We start from the raw sequence: 7,500 nt of genomic DNA, 5'->3' as shown, positions 1-7,500 counted from the left end.
ACGCAATAACACACACTTGTTCACTTGCTTGCTTTGATTTTTGTGAGTGTTTTTGTTTGTTTGTTGTTGTTGTTGTTTTAATGACTTTCTCGTCGAATACAAGTATGTTTTCCAGAGAGAGAGCTTTTACGCCAAACAACCGGATGAATAAAATTTTGTTTATAATGTTGATTAATGGAGGAGTTCTTTCTTTTCTCTTGTTTTATGTTGTTGTTTTTTTGTTGTTGCTGTTTTTTTTAACTTATGGAAGATAATTCAAAGTTCATCATGTATCATGCAGAGATATTGTACTATAGTCATTATTCCCGGTCCTGGCTAACACGCACGCACACATACGTAGACACACACACACACACACACACACACACACACACACACACACACACTCACAACACACACACACCACACGCACACACACACACACACACACACACACACACACACACACACACACACACACACACACACACACACACACACACAAACACACACACACACACACATAATTATCAACGAACATTGCTAACGACGTAAACCGTAGCCAAGCCATTTCTCTGACGACTCTCATTATGCACCAATGCTTCAGGCAATGCAAACGGTATGACAAGGCACCTTTATTCAAACAGCTGAATGGTGTGAGCTAGCTTGAGGTTGACAGTGATTATTCGTGTTTATTATTAACCGCATATTGGCCCATGTGTGTAACAGAACAGAGTAGAATAGAATATGTCTTTATTACCAAATATACCGCGGTCACAAGGAATATTGGTGGGCATAGTATACATACCAAGGTACGAACATAAATTAAAAAAAATCATACACAAACACAGATACAGTAGAAATTAGGATACATGCAAGTGCATATCAAAATAAAAACTTGTGCATACTCACACATGCACGCACTGCACACAGACACACATGCACGCACGCACGCACACACACACACACACTCTCTCTCTCTCTCTCTCTCTCTCTCACACACACACACACACATACACACACACACACACACACACACACACACACACACACACACACACACACACACACACACACACACACACACACACACACACACACACACACACACACGTTTGAACAGAAGCCGCATATTACATGTGGATGGGACTGATGACTAGATCTTCAGGAAGATGGTTGTTGATTGCACAATTCTATTAATCATACTGGACTTAATTCATGGAGTGCTAAGTTTCCACTTGGGTGCCGCCAAAGAAACGCGAGGTTCATTTATTTTGTTTTCTTATTTCAGACAACTTATGAAACCAGTGTTGAAACATAATAATGTCGAATGTGACACGACGAAGAATAGTGATGACATAATGGAGTGTGTGCATGGTTGTGTGTGTGTTGGGGGAGGGGGGGGAGTTATGTGTGTGCGTGTGTGTGCGTGCGTGCGTGCGTGTGTGGTCTTTATTTGTTCATGTGTCTGCTTTTCGTTTGGCTGATTTTTTTTTTTTTATTTTTTTTTTTAGGTCCATGTGTGTATGTTTGTATTCAATAAAAACAACCAAAGGTAGGTTTATATTTTTCCCCCTCTGCGTTAACTACGATTAAAAGTTTTGTACATTTGTATTCTCTTCTATTCTTCGGACCTGAAATATATATCTATTGGGGGATACAGGGGAACATGCTTCTTCTGTCTGCAGTATTTCGGAGTTGAGATTGTAATTTTGATTATGTTGGAAAGCAGGGGGAATAGGAATTTATGTTGCATTGCGTTGCATTGTATTGTTTTGTATTGCATTGTGTTCCATTGTGTTGTTTTGTGTTGAATCGTATCGTATAGTACCGTATCGTATCGTACCGTCTTGTCTTGTCTTGTGTTAAATTGTATTTCATCATCCTATTGTATTGTATTGTATTGTATTGCTTCGTACCATAGCTTGTATCGTACTGCATTGCATTGCATTGTATCGAATCGTATTCTATCGCATTATTTCGTGCCGTATCGTATCGTATTGTATTGCATTGTATCGAATCTTATCGTATCGTATCGTACCGTATCGTACCGTATTGCATCGTATCGTATCGTACTGTATTGTATTGCATAGTATCGTGCCGTACCGTACCGTACCGTATCGTACCATATCGTATCGAATAATATCGTATTGTCTTGTCTTGTATTGTGCTGTGTTGTGTTGAATTGTATTTTATTATCCTATTGTATAGTATTGCATCATACCGTATCGTATCGTACCGTATCGTATCATACCGGATTGTCTTGTCTTGTATTCTTCTTCTTCTGCGTTCGTGGGCTGCAACTCCCACGTTCACTCGTATGCACACGAGTAGGCTTTTACGTGTATGACCGTTTTTACCCCGCCATGTAGGCAGCCATACTTCGCTTTCGGGGATGTGCATGCTGGGTATATTCTTGTTTCCATAACCACCGAACGCTGACATGGATTACAGGATCATTTACGTGCGTATTTGATCTTCTGCTTAACGCTTGCGTATACACACGAAGGGGGTTCAGTCACTAGCAGGTCTGCACATATGTTGAACTGGGAGATAGGAAAAATCTCCACCCTTTACCCACCCGGAACCCTCAGATTGAGGGTCCAACGCTTTAACCATTCAGCTATTGCGCCCGTCGATTAATTATTCAAATGTACAGATATTTCGCTTTTGAAAGAGTGAACCTGATTAAGATTGCCTCTTGCTATTTTATCCTTGCATCATAAACATGATAACGATCCTCATCATCGTCATAGTTATCATCGCCTTCATCATCGTCATCATCATCATCATTACCATTGTCATGATCATCATCATTAAACCCAACATTCACAACAATAACAATAACAACAGCGACAGCAATTTGATAATTTGCCTACAGTTATTTGCAGGTTTAAAACGAAACAAAAACAGAACAGAAATCATGCCGGTGTCGAGGCTGATTTGCCCCCCACGGAAAGAAGTTCCCCTGCTGGTAGCAATGCTGCTGTACCACACAGGGGATCATGTTATCATCAGCACCGCCCTGCCCTACATTACCTATAGCGTCTGTCGTGACCTGTCCCCCTACAACACTACCGTGGAGTTATGTCTTCAGCTCCATCTGCACCCTGATGACGCCAGTGGTGTACAGGTAAGGTTGTGGTGTGTGTGTGTGTGTGTGTGTGTGTGTGTGTGTGTGTGTGTGTGTGCGTGCGTGTTTATGTGAGAGAGAGAGAGAGGGGGGGGGAGGAGAGAGAGAGAGAGAGAGAGAGAGAGAGAGAGAGAGAGAGTGTGTGTGTGTGTGTGTGTGTGTGTGTGTGTGTGATATTTGATTTGTTGTGTGTCTTATAGACCTCAAGGTTTCGTAACAGGACAGTAAAGTATCGTGTTCTATTCTATTCTATCATTCTTCCCTTCACTCGTTTCCTTTTGATTCTCCTCAGAAAGACTCCAGCCTGTTGATGATGGCGGAGAGGATGTTCCACACCATCCAGCCCTTCCTCCTCTTCTTCCTCCTCCTCACCCGCCCGCACGTCTGTGCTGCCCTGCTACGCGGAAGTTCCGGAAGAGGTAGAGGACCGTGGGGCAGGAACAGACAGTACGGAGGACGCCGGCCCCTCCGGCCCTCGAGAATGACGAAGAGGATGACGCTGATGATGACACTGACCTTCCTGGCCAACGCGCTGTCTGTTCTCTTCTTCCTCCTGCCGCTCTGCCTGCCCGCCGTCTGTCCTCCCGTGCTGCCCGTGCTCATGGCCGGGTTCCTGTTCCGAGCCGTCACCTGTGATAAGCTGCTCGTCCGACTTCTCTCCATCAGCTGCATGGCGGACCTCGCCGGGAGCAGCGGGAGTTACGAGGAGATAGGAGAGGAGGGCGAGGGCTTGGAGGAGACAGAGAGCGGGTGTTGGTGGTGGGGGTGTGAGGAGACATTGGTGGTGGTAGGGGTTAGGCTGGGGAGTGACGACAGCGAGGAACCCGGGAGAGTCCGGAGAAGAGCGTTTCTGAGCAGCACGTGCCGGCTGCGGGTGGCCGAGTGCCTGGGTGCCGTGCTGGGCTGCGTAGTCAGCTGGGGCTGTCAGGCAGGGTGTGGGGAGGAGGAGGAGGAGAAGGGGGTTCTCCTGGCTCTCCTGGTGGGGGCGGGGGTTGTGCTGCTTGGGATGGTGGTGGTGGTGGTGTGGTGCTGGGTGAAGGGCGACAAATACAGGGGTCTCTATTGTCTGCTTCAGAGTGGAGCAGCGGGCGTGAAGGAAGATGGGGAGGAGGGTAACGAGGAGGAGGAGGAGGACGACGCGAGCGTTGTGAAAACGCGTCCCCAGAAACTGAAAGAAGTCTTCTCCTTCCCCTCCTCCTCCGGCTGCTGCCGCTGCGGGGAGGAGGACGGCGCGGCGGATGGCTGGGGGGTGTGGGGGTGTTTCTGCGTGGCGCTGCTGGCCGTGTGCTGCGAGGCGGGTCGCTTCACCCTCGTCGTGCCCTACCTCCAGCAGCCCCCTCTCTCCTGGCCCCGCGCCACGTTCTCCGCCTACCTCGCCTGCAGCACCGCCTTCCGCAGCGTCATCCTCGTCCTCGTCGTCGCCCCTCTGGTGAAGGGGGGCCACACGGTGACGGTGGTGGTGACGGTGCTGGCGCTGAGCGCGGCGGGCGGAGCGTGGATGGCGTTCTCCAGCAGCACGTGCAGCATGATACTGGCGGGGTGCCTTGGGCACGTGACGGAATTCCTCCTCCTCCCTGCTCTTGGGGCCGTCTTGTGCGCCTCCTCCTCGTCCTCCTCCTCCTCCTCCCGCGGCCCTCCTCGCGGCAGCAGCAAGACGCAGAGTCAGGTCCTGTCCCTGGCCCAAGCCCTGGGCACTCTCCTCGGGCCTCTGGTGTTCGCCCAGGTGTACATCTTCACTCAGGACTACTTTCCCGGCCTGGCTTTCCTCGTCAGCTCCGCGCTTCCGGTGGCCGTGGTGGTGGTGGGGGCCGTGGTGACGGTCTTCTGCAGTCCTCTGGGGAGGAGGGGGGACGCCTATGAGCAGCAGCAGAAGGGAGGAATTGTGGGGCCTGCCCTGGAGGCTCGAAACGCCCTCTGGAGGCCTGACTACACCCGCTCCATGGACATCCTCCGCCCGGTCGTGTCGGCCCAGCGCAGCTTCCTGTGGCGGTCTGCCGAGTGGTGAGGTCCTGACTGACTGACCATCGCCCTACCTCGGATGTCGTGAATGATGGTTCTCTGCGTCTACGTCCATTCCGTTAGGCCTCGTATTGTCCCTGTCGTCACATGAGTTGCCACTCATGTTCACAAAAATAACGTGTTAAGAAAAGGAGAAGGAGAAAGAAAAGCACCAATCAGGTCCCTCGCAGCATAAATGACAAGCAGTTACATAAATTAATGTTGATGATATGGATACTTACAGCGCCTATCCTCAGTCAGAGACCTAGCTCTAATCATTTTGCAAATACGGAGCTATTTGGTTTAAACAGTATTTTATTTGGAACATGTCACAATGCAACACAGATATCGATGAACAGGACAACAAGAAAATCTTATATAAAGTCCTGTCCTATCACATGTACATACTGAATATGTGACGGATGTCATCATAACTAGAAGACGTGAACATACATGAGTTTTGAACAAAACTAAGCTGAGATATAAATAAAGTGAAGAAAATGAATTAAAAACGAGTGGTGGAGGAAGAAGTCAATAGAGAGAGAACGAGAAGCATCAACGCTGGGGCACAAGCACAGCAAGACTTAACTTGGCCGACAAACAAAGCGGCGAGGGCCAACCGTCCCGCGGAGCTATTTGCACAACAGGCTGCCTGCCTGAATTGAGCCGACTGACGGCTGCCATCGGGCGCTTATCATTCGTTTCCTGTGCCTTTCAATCAAGATTCAGTCACGCATGCCTACACACTCTTACAAACATTTAATATTTTACGTACATGACTGTTTTGCTTATTCACCCCGCCATGTTAGCAGGCATACTCCGTTTTATAGGGATGTGAATGCTGGGCATATTCTTGTTTCCATAACCCACCGAACGCTGATCATGAATTACAGGATATTTAACCTACGTATTTAATCGTCCGCATGCGTATATACACGAAGGGGGTTCAGGCGCTAGCAGGTCTGCACATATATTGACCTGGCAGATCGGAAAATAAAAAGAAATCTCCACCCTTTACTCACCAGACGCCGTGACCGAGATTCAAACCCGGGACCATCAGAATCAGAATCAGATTCAGAATACCTTTATTATCTCGTAGAGAAATTAAGTGTGGTGAAGTCTGTGATACATGGAAAGTAAAAGCAAAACGGTAAAATTTGACAAACAACATTATCATTATATATAAGAACACTCAACTCAGTCACAGGAAAGTCCAACGCTTTAACCACTCGGCTATTGCGCCCGGACTGGTAGTATGAAGGGTGTGTGTCACCATCACTGCCCCATGACCTTTAGCAGCCTCATTTCTCTCTCTCGGGTGGATGGGCGAGCGGGCGTCCCCGTGGTCTCCGGAGTTGTGACTTACTAGGAAGTGAGTGACCCGAGTTCAAATCCCGCACGAACCGTGGCGACTTTATGCCTCCCCCTATATTTGACGAAGACCTTGACACGTGTTCTCGGTTCTAGTCTTTCTGATGACACGATAATAAACAGAGGTTGATTAACCCCCCCCCCCCTTCCCGCTCCCCCCCCCCCCACCCCCAAAAAAACAAACAAACAAAAAACAAAAATAAACAACAAAAAACCAAACCAAAACCAAAACCAAAAACAAACAAAAAGAGAAAACAACCCCCCCCCCCCCCCGAGGTTTCGTGTGTAGCATGCACAAAACGTATGCACGTAAAAGAGCCCACATGATTAAGAGAGTTATCTTGGATAAAGTTTTGAAAAAAATCAATTTTCATTGTGATAAGAAACTCTAGGGAGAGCTGGACAGTACAAGGTGTTCAGAGAAGAAGCCCCAGGTCATGAGTCCTGGATGCCCTTGTATTGCCGCCCTTATATTGCCGCCTTTTTTGTTGTTTGTTTTCCCTGGTCTTCATTCAGTAGGTTCGATCCCGCGCCTCCAGGGTGGTCGCCACTTCAGAACTGAGTCACCTTTTCTGGCAGACGTTTTAACCACTGTGCCATCGTACGCCCAGTTTGAGTAGGGAAAATTGAATTCTTATGAAGTTAAGTTTCATTCCCCCTCGACGATCCAGCTTGAACTCTTTTCTGCTGCTTCTGCCATTGCCTTGAGAGCCCATGTCCTCTCTCTGCCAGAAATCGACAGCTGTTTCATGAGGCTGTAGGCAGATGCGCCCACAAACCCTTTTGCACCAATCTCTATGGTGAGGATTTTGGCTTGGAAGCCAGAGTCTCTCAGGCTGCTGGCTAGACTAGCATACTTCTCGGTCTTGTAGATATGGACTTCCTCCATTCTGCTTTCGTTCGGCACAGTGACCTCAATCAGAGTCGCTTGTTTCGTTGCCTTGGAGTGGAGTAAAATAGGGATAGGTGCATATATAGAAAAAAAACAAAGTAGAACAAGGACTGGGCTCTGAACTATA

The sequence above is a fragment of the Babylonia areolata genome, chromosome 6, assembly GCF_041734735.1.
Source record: "Babylonia areolata isolate BAREFJ2019XMU chromosome 6, ASM4173473v1, whole genome shotgun sequence".
NCBI classification, from domain to species: Eukaryota; Metazoa; Mollusca; class Gastropoda; order Neogastropoda; family Buccinidae; genus Babylonia; species Babylonia areolata.
Note: the sequence above shows the minus strand (reverse complement) of the source record.